This window comes from Ahaetulla prasina, chromosome 1 (genome assembly GCF_028640845.1).
Source record: "Ahaetulla prasina isolate Xishuangbanna chromosome 1, ASM2864084v1, whole genome shotgun sequence".
NCBI classification, from domain to species: Eukaryota; Metazoa; Chordata; class Lepidosauria; order Squamata; family Colubridae; genus Ahaetulla; species Ahaetulla prasina.
In genome coordinates, this window is record NC_080539.1 from 147784249 (window position 1) to 147797735 (window position 13487).

The window sequence follows — 13487 nt, forward strand, 5'->3', positions numbered from 1 at the left end:
CTTAGGAATGGGGTGAGGTCAATAGTAGAAAGTTTTGGTTAAAGCTTTTAGGATTATGAGAAGAGACCACAGAGTCAGGTAATGTGTTCCAAGCACTTATAATTCTGTTACAGAAGTCATATTTTCTGCAATCTAGATTAAAGCGGTTGACATTAAGTTTAAAATCTATTGGTTGCTCTTGTATTATTGCAATTAAAGCTGAAGTAGTCTTTAACAGGAACGACATTACAATAGATGATTCTGTGAGTTAAGCTTAGGTCTTGTCGCAAGGCACGGAGTTCCAAGTTTTCCATTAATTAAGGAGAAACTTCCTAACAGTGAGGACAATTAACCAATGGAACAGCTTGTCTTCAGAAGTTGTAGGAGGATTTTAAGAAAAGACTGGACAGCCACCTATCTGAAATAGTATAGGGTCTCCTGCTTGATCATGGGACCTCCAAGGTCCCTTCCAGCTCTATTATGATTGATAGACAAAGCAGCTCCACAGAATTAGATGCTAAAGTATAATTAACCTGGTATTCACTCCACTGACAAAGGGCAGACTTCCTAAGAACCATTACATCAATTAAAAGAATAGCTCCAAGTGCAGCCTAACTTGCTTAGCAAATAAACAGATGTTGCACTCCAGATGGTTGTTGAACTACACTCCCAGCATCTCACTGGATATTCCAACAGGGGTTGTCAGACATCGCAGTTCAGCAACATCTGGATAATTACATGCTCTCAATCTCTGCCATCAATTTGTGGCAATGCTAATTAGTCACCAGCTTGTAAAATGTAGCTGTCAAATGAGAACAAGAAAAATTTAAGTTAGTAATCCTACATGGAGATAGAGTTGTTAGGTCTAGGCTGTAGATATTTGGACAACCATCAGTGGCAGCCAAGAGATACTGTATCTGGAGGACATTTATCTGGATTTTGCAGTCCACTCCAATAGGCCTGATTTTGGCTTTTCCATTAAAACACTAAGAACTATCATCATTGCCCAATCTAAATAAATATATAAATAAACAGAATATCTACATTACAAAGACTGAGGAAAGAGCCACACTTCTGCAAATGTTATGTAGGGAGATTTGGCCCCTATATTTCTCATTTTTTCCTTTCTCTTCTTGCTGCCTTCAGTCTGCATATAAAATACTAACCATTAAGAGTTGACCAACTCATTCTTCCCATAGAGTTCTTTGTTCCTGTAATTCTGTAGAGTTCTGTTGCTCATTTATTCAATGTTCATTCAAATGCTAACGTGTTACAGTATTTTAAATATGAGTCACATTTTATAATGCGTAAACTTTTCATATAACTAGATCTGGTTTCAGAGAGAACCAAAATATAAGTCATTTTTTCAGATTAGGAATCTTCTGTGGTATAAAAGAAAAAAGACTAAAGAATAGAATAGAATAGAATAGAATAGAATAGAATAGAATAGAATAGAATAGAATAGAATACAATACAATACAATACAATACAATACAATACAATACAATACAATACAAATAGAATAGAATTCTTTATTGGCCAGGTGTGATTTGACACACAAGGAATTTATCTTGGTGCATACGCTCTCAGTGTACATTAAAAAAAAAGATACGTTCATCAAGAATCATAAGGTACAGCACTTAATGATAGTCATAGGGTACAAATAAACAATCAGGAAACTATCAATATCAATATAAATCATAAACAAGCAACAAAGTTATAGTCATATAGCTAGAATTGGAAGGAGATGGGTGATGGGAACGTTGAGAAGATTAATAGTAATGCAGATTTAGTAAATAGTTTGACAGTGTTGAGGGAATTATACAACACAATGCAACACAATATCATTTATGATTATTTTTATGTATTTATATTTTAGCAAATTATAAAACTGAAACAATGCTTATCTAGCTCGAATGATTTGAGCATGAGGGCCAAGCAACATAGCCAATGTGGCCTAAAATGCTTAGAACTATTCTGTTCATGTAGACATTCTATAACTATTTTAATATTTTTATGTATTAAAGAGTCATCATCAGTAACTACCCCATTCTTTCCAACATTGAATATTTCCAACATTGAATATTTCCAACATTCTCCAAAACGCTTTACCAGCTGTCAAGAGATCATCTGCTCTTCCAACCCACTAATTTTTTACATATATGTTTTCAAAACTTCACTCCTATTCTGATTTGGGTGGGTTTAGAGGCAAGATGGAGAAGGAGAGAGAGGGAAAACAGAATTTATTTATTTATTTATTTATTTTTCAAATTTATATACCGCCCTATCTCCCTAAGGACTCAGGGCGGTTCACAGGCAGTTAAAATACATATAAATACAAATTAAAAAACAACAGTTAAAAAACTTATTCTATTGCCGAATTTAAAAACAATATAAATAATAAAAAAAAAACCCTTAAAACCAATAACTTTAAAATCTAATCCAGTCCCGCGCAGATGAATAAGTGCGTTTTAAGCTCGCGACGAAAGGTTCGGAGGTCCAGAAGTTGACGAAGTCCTGGGGGGAGTTCGTTCCAGAGGGTGGGAGCCCCCACAGAGAAGGCCCTTCCCCTGGGTGTCGCCAGACGGCACTGCCTAGCTGACGGCACCCTGAGGAGTCCCTCTCTGTGGGAGCGCACGGGTCGGTGAGAGGTATTTGGTAGCAGTAGGCGGTCCCGTAAATAGCCCGGCCCTATGCCATGGAGCGCTTTAAAGATTGTCACCAACACCTTGAAGCGCACCCGGAAGGCCACAGGTAGCCAGTGCAGTCTGCGCAGGATAGGTGTAACACGGGAGCCCCGAGGGCTCCTCTATCACCCGCAGCCGCGCTCTGGACCAACTGAAGCCTCCGGATGCCCCTCAAGGGGAGCCCCATGTAGAGAGCATTGCAGTAATCCAGGCGAGACGTCACGAGGGCGTGAGTGACCGTGCATAAGGCATCCCGGTCTAGAAAGGGGCGCAACTGGCGCACCAGGCGAACCTGGTGGAAAGCTCTCCTGGAGACGGCCGTCAAATGGTCTTCAAAAGACAGCCGGTCATCCAGGAGGACGCCCAGATTGCGCACCCTCTCCATCGGGGCCAATGACTCGCCCCCAACAGTCAGCCGAGGACTCAGCTGACTGTACCGGGATGCCGGCATCCACAGCCACTCAGTCTTGGAGGGATTGAGCTTGAGCCTGTTTCTCCCCATCCAGACCCGTACGGCCTCCAAACACCAGGACAGCACTTCGATAGCTTCATTGGGGTGGCCCGGTGTGGAAAAGTACAGCTGGGTGTCATCAGCGACAGCTGGTACCTCACACGAAGCCACTGATGATCTCACCCAGCGGTTTACATAGATGTTGAACAGAAGGGCGAGAGAATCGACCCCGCGGCACCCCACAAGTGAGGCGCCGGGCCGACCTCTGCCCCTGTCAACACTGTCTGCGACCGGTCGGAGAGATAGGAGGAGAACCACCGATAAACGGTGCCTCCCACTCCCAATCCCCAACCGGGCGCAGCAAGATACCATGGTCGATGGTATCGAAAGCCGCTGAGAGGTCTAATAGGACCAGGGCAGAGGAACAACCCCTATCCCTGGCCCTCCAGAGATCATCCACCAACGCGACCAAAGCCGCCTCCGTGCTGTAACCCGGCCGGAAACCGGACTGGAACGGGTCTAGATAGACAGTTTCATCCAGGTGCAGAGGAAACTGATATGCCACCATATTTCTACAACCTTCGCCGCGAGCGGGTTGGAGACCGGACGATAATTACCTAAGACAGCCGGGTCCAGGGAGGGCTTCTTGAGGAGGGGTCTCACCACCGCCTCTTTCAAGGCGGCCGGAAAGACTCCTCCAACAAGGAGGCACTGTAATCGCCTGAGCCAGCCTCGTGCCCCCTCCGGAGTGGCCAGCTCCAGCCAGGAGGGGCACGGGTCCAGTAAACACGTGGTGGCATTCAGCCTACCCAACAACCTGTCCATGTCCTCGGGAGCCACAGGGTCAAACTCATCCCAACAAATGTCACCAAGACCACCCTCAGACGCCTCATCTGAATCGCCGCAAATTTGGTCTAGACCGTCTCGAGCTGAACGATTTTATCGATAGATAACCGTTAAACTCCTCAGCACGCCCCTGCACGGGTCATCCCGCCCCTGGTGAAGGAGGGAACGGGTCACCCAAAAAGGGCGGCTGGGCGGTTATCTGCCGACGCAATGAGGGAGGAGGCGAGCAATGCCTCGCTTCCTCAGTGCCACTAGGTAGGTCCTAGTATAGGACCCAACTAGTGTCCGATCAGCTTCTAAACGGCTAGACCTCCAGGAGCTCTCTAGGCGCCTTCTCCGCGTTTCATCCCCTCAGCTCCTCGGAGAACCAAGGAGCCGGTTGGGATCTGCGCCGGGTCAGAGGTCGCAGAGGCACGACACGGTTCAGCCCCAGCCGCAGCCCGCTGCCAGGCTGCGGCTAGTTCCTCTGCCGTGCCGTGAGCCAGACCCTCAGGAAGTGGCCCAAGCTCCGTCCGAACCTCTCCGGTCCATCAGGCGCCTGGGACGGAACCAACGCTAGGTTCCGCCTCCCGCGGTGTTGAGTGGCGGTCAGAAAGTCCAGGCGAAGGAGAGAGTGATCTGACCATGACAAAGGTTCTATGACTACATCTCTCAAATCCAGATCCTTCAACCACTGACCAGAGATAAAAATAAGATCCAGAGTGCCACCCCCGATGTGAGTGGGGCCATCAACTACTTGAGTCAGGTCCAAGGCCGTCATGGAAGCCATGAACTTCCGAGCCACTGTCGATGACGAGCCGGCAGATGGCAAGTTAAAGTCCCCCATGACTAAAAGTCTGGGGTCTCCACTGCCACCCCGCAAGCACCTCCAGGAGCTCGGGCAGGGCAGCTGTCACGCAGCAAGGAGCCAGGTACGTGACCAGCAAGCCCATCTGACACCTATGACCCCATCTCACAAAGAGGGATTCACACCCGCAATCTGAGGTACAGTGGTCTCCTCGGCTCTAGACTCTCTTTAATAGCAACCGCCACCCCCACCCCTACCCTGGGCCCTCGGCTGATGGAATGCACGGAAACCCGTGGGCACATTTCACCAGGGCACGCCTTCAGTGCCCAACCAGGTCTCCGTAACGCCTATAAGATCCGCGCGCCCCTGGATAAGATCGTATTAGGGGGCCTTATTGGCCACGGACCGTGGGTGGCATAACATATGACGAAGGCCCAGGCTCTGAGGGTCTTGACCTTCTGGGCAACGGGAAAAGTCAGAGGGATCGGGGCACACGATCGCTTGCAGACATCGAACGCGTGACCCCCTAGACCGATACGATCCCCCCCTTCCGCCATATCTGCCCCTCCCACTTACCGTGCAAATGGAACCACCCTCACAAAAAGGAACACATTCCCCCCCCATAACGTTTCCTTGATCTTAATGTTTCCTTGATCTTACTTTGGTTAATTTCTGTATCTTGTGAGATGTCCAAATATTAGGATTAGGCAAAAGAGACTTGGAATTGATGTGTCACGATTCAGTATTGCAGTTATTAAGCAGCATAGGTACTTGTCAAGTCCTTTTTAGATTTCTGAGGAGATGTCAGATTCCTTAGGAGAAGGTAATCAGCATCCGGATGTTATGATGTTGGATGGGTTTCTGCAACAAGTGTTTGCAGCCGGGGAAGAAATCATAAAATGGAAACCTCTGAGAGCAGTGACTGATCCACTGCAAATATAAAGTCTATCCTACAGCAGGATACAAGGATCCCAGTCCTCTCTCAAATATTTACTGAGGACAGGAAATGGCACTCTAGAGAAATAACTTTGGCATCCTTTTTAATGACTGTTACTACAAGAGGCTGTAAACCTTTCTTCTGGATGAAGCTGACTTTCGGACTGGATATTTTGTTTTTCTCACTCAAGGCCTCAGCCTGTGATAGAACTACATTACCAGTTGGTAAAATTTCAGTCTTTTAAATGGAAGAGCCTTAGGTGGGCCCTCAGCAGCAAGATCCAGAAGCATCTGTTAGTACATTAAGTCTCTTTTGTGAGGGCACCCCTCAATATGAGTGATGCTGTTGCTGAATTCCAGCACTATGAACCAGAAAAGCTCTGGGAAGCAACTCTAGTACGTATAGGTATCTTGCTGGCCATGAGTTACCTGTACTAAAGGATATAAGCATATAACAGCCATGCACCTCCATGCCTCAATTTGCATGGTCTGGATAAATAAATAAACCTTGTCTATTTGCACATTTCTTTTGAAAGCAACATTTCTTTCACGTCTCACTGCGCACAACAGCAACCTAGATCAATGTACTGGGGAGGTGGGGGGACCAATCTTGTCAAAATATAAAATAATAAATACATCAGTCCCAAAGGACATGAATATCGGCTCATAAAGATATATTAGAGCTAAGATTTATTTATATTTCATGTTTCTAAATTGCCCATCTCCTTCAAAGAGGTTCAGTTCATGGTGATTAGAACAGGGTCTCCAATCTTAGTAACTTTAAGACTTGTGGACTTCAACTCCCAGAATTGCTCTAGAGGCTAGTTACATTGAGAAGAAACAGATCTCTGCTGAAATAAAACATCAAATCTATGTAAAGTGTTTGGGGCTAAAACATAGTGGAAACCCTATTGCTTTGTTTATCTTCGGCATGCAAAAAGATTAAGCATGCCTGTTGCAAAATATCCCTCCCCTGGAAGCACAAGTGGCTCTCCCTACCTGGCATCAACCAGGTGTGTTAAAATACAACTCTTGTCATTCACCTAGTTGGCATTCTGATGGTTGGGTTAAGTATCAATGGTATAGTCTAAATTGGATACATCAGAGCCTCAGCCTTTAATTTATGTTATTCCCATGCAAACATGTGAAGGAAGCTGTTGTATCTGGAATATCATTTTCTTTGGTTTTCTCCTCTCTCATTTTTGTCAAGGATGACAGATACTTGAAAGATGAAGGACTCTGATGCCAGATGTTTGAATTGAAGCCGTGGTGGTGCAGGGGTTAAAATGCAATATTGTAGGTTAATTCTGCCAACTGCCAGCAGTTTAATCCTGACTGACTCAAGGTTGACTCAGCCTTCCATCCTTCCGAGGTCAGTAAAATGAGGGCTCAGACTGTTGGGGGCAATAGGCTGACTCTGTAAACCGCTTAGAGAGGGCTGTAAAGCACTGTGAAGAGGTATATAAGTCTAAGTGCTATTGCTCTTCCCAGTGAGAAGCAAAATAGGAGAAAGAGTAATAATAAAGGAAACAGCATTGTGTCCCACTAACAGGGACTGATAGGATGTTCCAATATGTCCTATAACTGTACTTACTGGTCCAACTTGGGGATTCCATGTTTTGAACTGGGGACCTTTTGATGCAAACTGTTGGGGTTAATGTGCTATTGTTCTCCAGGACAGTGACAAGACAGACGAGAAAATGAGAAGGTACAATGCAGAGGTTATTAGTATTAGCTCTGCTGGTATATTGCCAATATTGAGAAGTAAATCCCCAGCATGTTTACGCTGCATTGATTTCATCTTATATATTATGTTCTTTATAAAGCATTAAAGCATAGAGATTTCTAAAATAAAGGTTGAACTTTCCTCTTTTTCTCATAAAAAGATCCATTTGCCGCAAATTGGGGCATTAAACCTCATGTTTTGACACAACATATGAGTATTTCACAAATGATAGCAAAAAATCTGCTTTAGAATAACAGATCATTGATTAAACATACACATAAGGCATGCTCATGAGCCTTTGCTGCTACAGCTCGTGAGTTAAAAATAAATCTGGAACTCAGGAATCAAATGCAAAGATCACTGGGTAAAAAAAAACAACACACCACAAAGAATCCCGAAAGCAAAGAAGTAGAAAACGAAAAGCAAAGAAATAGAAAGTGGGGAAGATATTTTTAAAATTTGTTCCAGCCTCAGCAACATCAAACATAACAAGCCTCTCTCTTCCAACTTGACAGAAAGTATTTGATTGACTTCTGCGCACCAGGCAGAGTAAAATTTGTTCCCAGGGGAAGAAAAGCTTCAGCATTAAGGTGGGGGATCCTTTCAACCTCACCTATCATAGGAGTAGCTTTCTATCTGATATCCTTATTGCTCATCACAAAGGAAGAGGGAAGGAGTGGGAAGGAGACTGCCAAAATCTATTTTAATTCCATAGAAGTTCAGCAGTGCTACTGGCAGCATGCTGAAGCAGTGTACAAAGTAAAACCAGATTGTGAGCCTCAGAAATGCTTAATTGGGCCTTCTGTATGTGACTCCTGATTAAAGTTACTGGTTTGGGTAGAGAAACTGGCTGGTTCAAAATAGAGCAGACACCAGACTGATCTAGGTTGCAGTTTGTTCAGGTGCATCTACCCAAGCAGTGTTTGTGGGAATAATTTAACTTTTTTTTTTTTTGAAGATCTGGATCCGACCTTCTCCAGGATAACCTCAGATATTAACATAACATAACATCAGAGTTGGAAGGGACCTTGGAGGCCTTCTAGTCCAACCCCCTGCCCAGGCAGGAAACCCTATACCATCTCAGTCAGATGGTTATCCAACATTTTCTTAAAAATTTCCAGTGTTGGAGCATTCACAACTTCTGAAGGCAAGTCGTTCCACTTATTAATTGTTCTAACTGTCAGGAAATTTCTCCTTAGTTCTAAGTTGCTTCTTTCTTTGACCAGTTTCCACCCATTGCTTCTTGTTCTACCCTCAGGTGCTTTGGTGAACAGCCTGACTCCCTCTTCTTTGTGGCAGCCCCTAAGATATTGGAACACAGCTATCATGTCTCCCCTAGTCCTTCTTTTTGTTAAACTAGACATACCCAGTTCCTGCAACCGTTCTTCATATGTTTTATCCTCCAGTCCCCTAATCATCTTTGTTGCTCTTCTCAAATATTCTCAGATATTGACTGAGAATATCATCAGTCAGATTTCTACTTGAGCAGAGTTAGGAGAATGGATGTTTTGCCACTTGATTGCAGACATCTCTCCCAAATATAGCTGCCTAACATGTCACGGCAATCTTTCAGATATCAAGGGAAACAGTTTTAATTAGTGAAGCTTTTCATCTGTTTTAATTTTGCTTCGAGACATTTTATTGCTGCAACTTGATTACATGTTTATTTCTATCGGTTTTTAATTTCCATCAGGCTCCTTGAGCACCACTGCGACAGAGAAGTCAGTGCCACGTTTTATGCGCTCAGTTGAGTGAGCAGCATTTGGAAAGAGGACTTTAAAAAATTTTTTTCCTCCTGTACGATCAGGTTCAAACGCTTACGCAGCTCTGGAAAATCAAGGCTTCGATTCACTCCTTTCCACTACATAAAAGAAATTATAATCAGCAGAGGTATGCAGAAATATGGGGTGGGTCGGGGGGGGGGAGGAATTTCCCAATGATGAAAGTTTTCACTTTCTTTTTATCCTCTGAAAAGTACAGATGTGTTGCTGATACGCCAGCCGCTCATACTTTTAATTTCTATTGTATTTGCATCCCAAAATATATACTTTCTGAAGCCCTGTAATAAAGTATGATTTGGAAGTTAGAAAGAGGTTCCTTCTTTGTTGTTGCGTCAGTCAGAGGAAGAAAAGACTGTGATCACTATACATATTCTTTTAAAGCTTTTTCTTCCTGTACTTTTGTCTGAAGATAACAGAATCTCTTTGACAATTATACATTACCGTCATTAAACACTGGCACTCAGGTCTTCCAGAGTCTTGCTAGATGCATAGCAATATATGGCATTCAGAAAAGAAACAAAATTAGCTTCAAAACAATAGCCAGTATGTTTTTTTTAAAAAAATTCTTTTGTCAAAAAAAGGGCTGCAGGGCCTTCCATTTATCCTGAAGAGCAAGTCAAGGGTCCAACAGATACGTGCCTGAATACAACTACCATCTTCTTTTTTACACAAATGACATTCTTTCGCTTAGGGACCGACAAATGTTCACAGTGCTTATTGTGTGAAGTCTTTCTTGCTTTCCTAGAAAAGATGACCCGAGTCTCAGTATCGGCTGGTCACAAGTTTAAAAGAAAAAAGAAAAAACAGCCCTGAGGGCATTTGGCAATTATATAACATAATTTAAGTCTTCTCAGGATGATAAATGGGTTCAGACTGCCCTGTTTTCTAATTGAAGTCAGAAATGCAGCTCTTTACAGTTGCCAAGTGGGCACGGGCCCCACCAAGAGCATACCAAGAGCAAAAAGAAGCTTTTGCTGAAACAAACTTCATGAGGCTTTTAAATGTTCTTGTTTCAAAGTGTAGGAATTTAGCACCCACCCCCCCTCCTAGAAAAATGAAATATTTTAGAAAATATTTAAAAAGGCAGAATATATTTCCCTGGATGAGAAATGGAGAAACATGTTTTAAAGACAAAGCAGCTTCCTGACTCCCCCCCACCTTTGTCATGGGCCATTAAAAGCCTCAGCTAAACTCACTCATTCTCCCCACCTTTCTCAATGGGCCATCACCATCTGCAACATAATAGAACCCATCTAGAACATAAACTCACCACATGGCAAGGCTCAGGCAAGCTTGAGGGACAACCTACAATGTTAGCTAAGACCCCCCACCCCCTGGGAGTCTGACAGCCAATCAGGGTACTCTTCTTGTGCCCCAGGAAATTCAAAGCTCAGAAAAAGCATAAAACCAGGGAGCACACAGGATCTCAGCCCTTTTCTGTTCAGGATCTCAAGCCATGTGATCCTGACCACCATTAAACCATCTTTCCAAGCAGTCTCCATGTTTCCAGTGTCTTTGTCCCCACTTGGAACTGAACCCAGATGGATATTTCTTCCAACAAAAGATTAAAAACAAAATGACATGCTCCAATGCTCCATGTGATTTTCATGCTCCTGGCGTTTATTCTGGCACACGGCCCTTGAGGGAGTGATCTTGGAGAGTGAAAAAAAGGCAAAAGTTGACCAGGTGAACTTGTGATCTGACCCTTCTTGAATATTGCTGAAGTGAGGAGGAGAGGAGGAGGAAGGAAGGAAGAAGGAAGACGGAAGAAGGCAGAAGAACTCTTTTCAGGCAGTTTTCCCCACTTTGTGAACAATTCACCCCACCAAACAGAGCCCTGTTCTCTTGTGTGGATGATTACAGTATTTGTAGACAACCCAAATCTAGTCAGATGCTGGGTGGTAAATAAACATAACGATCACAAGTACATAAATCATAGAAATGACACATAATAAAAACTGCCTGCAATAAGCAGTCAGAATCATCTAGGGCCAAAAGCACAGTGGAATAATACTTTTTTCCCCACTTGATTGCAAAATACAAGAATGGAAGTGCTGCTGGAAAAAGTGAGTTTTAAAGCCCAGGCTCTACAACTGAGAAAACCTGCTCTCTAGCCTACCTGCCCCCCTTCCCCCCACACTTCTCCTGAGTTTTGTGTAACATCAACAAGCTCTCCATAGATGTCTGCACTCAATAAACAGGTTTGGTTCTGGCAAGGATATTCCTGATGTACTCCAGTGCCATAACCATGTATAAGGCATTGGCCTTAAAAGCTGAGTTATCCTGCAGTAGCAAAGATGCTCTCCAAGTAATGTGAATACTCTATTCTGCACCAGCTGAAGTTTCCTAGCTGTCTCAAAAGTCAGACCCATTAATTGCAGTAACCAATACTACATCTGCTCCAGGGCAGGCCTGAATCCTCCAGGAAATAATCTCAGCTGTACTTGGTTTTCTAGGCCTTCTTTACAATCTTCCCTACAAAGATATAACCTTTTCTCAGGCTTTAACTTCCTAGCTTTCAAGGGAAGATTTCTTCAAGAGAGAGCACACTACCATGTCCTTCAAATAAAACAATATTACGTATCCTCAGAGAAGCATTGGCTATATTACGAGTCCTCTGCCTCACCTAGTCATGCAAAGGAGTGAAGCTGTGACTTTGTTCTAATTAGAGAGCCAGGGGTGAAATGCTACTGGTTCGCACCGGTTCAAGTGAATCGGTTTTTATAAAAGTTACTGGTTCAGATGAACCAGTAGTAAAAAAATGCAACTGGTTCATCCAAACCGGTATTTCCGATGATCAGCTGTGCCGCGCAATTTAGATTTGCTAGAAAGCAGGAAATCCTGCTTTCTAGCAAATCTAAATTGCGCGGCACAGCTGTTTTCCCCCCTCACTGTTCTACTTACCTTCTTAAGCCTCCTTTTTCTGCACGAAGTACACATTTGGTGCACACTGTGCGTGCACGAGCATGCAGCGTGTGCTTGGCTACATGCATCTGGCACGCACTGTGCATTTGCATGTGCGCAGCATGCATTTGGAGCACACTGTGCATGTGCAGCGTGCATTTGACATGCACCGCGCATGCACAGGCAGCGAACCAGTGGCAAACCGCGGAGGATTTCATCACTGTAGAGAACCTATAAATTTCCTTGGATTCCACAGTTATAAAGGTATCTCAGTTAGCATTCTACCTTGCTTACCATCATGGGTTCTACCCAGGGGTGAAATGCTCCCAGTTCGGACTGGCTGGCCCAATCCAGTAGTGATGGCAGCTGGTGGTTTGGAGGACCAGTAGCAAAAATCCATGACCCTGCCCCCTGCCTCTGCTGAGCCGCACCATCAGCAGGGTTTTTTTTTACTTTTAAAAGCAGTTTTTCTTCAGCCAAAAACATGCCTTTAAAAGTAAAAAAAAAAAGCCTTTGAGGATCCCGCAACTCAGCTGAGATCGGCAGAGCCCTTTAAAAGTTTTTTTTTAACAACCTCTTCGGCCGAAGAGATTGGGGAAAAAAATGTTTTAAAAGGCTCCTCTGCCGATCCCAGATGAGTTCTTCATCATCAGAACCTTTAAAAACATGTTTTCTACAAGCTCTTCAGCTGACGAGCTTGTTAAAACAATTATTTTAAGAGATTCTGGGCTGCTATGAGGGAACTTCAGCTGAGATCGTTAGAGGAGCTTTTAAAATCTTTTTTTCCTCTGGCGATCCCAGATGAGTTTTCTGATCTTCACAGGCTTTTAAAATCATTTTTTAACAGCCCCCACTTACAAGAGCCCCAACCCATGCCCACCCAATGCCCCCTCCTCACTTACCTATAATTACTGCTCCTTTCAGGCTGGCAAGCCATGCTTTACTTCAGCTACTGTAATCAGTTGCATCAACTTGCAACTGACTCTGCCTGCCTAAAATCCATCTTCTCATGAGCAACTGAATCTGCTTGCTTTGCTGGCTGAGAAACTCTGGGAGTTGAAGTTCACAAACCTTAACGTTACTAAGGTTGGAGACCCCTGATCTAAATAAATAAATAAATAGATAAAATAATAAAATAAAATAAAATATTTGTGCAGCTTTCTGAGATTTGGTGTGTTTCTGTAGTGTTTCACTCTAACTACACAAACACACAAAATCTCACAAAGCTGTATGTGGCATTTTGTGTGTGTGTGAGAGAGAGAGAGTCAGTTGTGTTATGTGTGTGTAAAGTGTGAAAGTTGGTTTTTGGTACCTCTTATTGTTTTGTATACTTTGTTTATTATTTTTATTATTTATTGTTATTGGCCACGCCCACCCAGTCATCTGACCA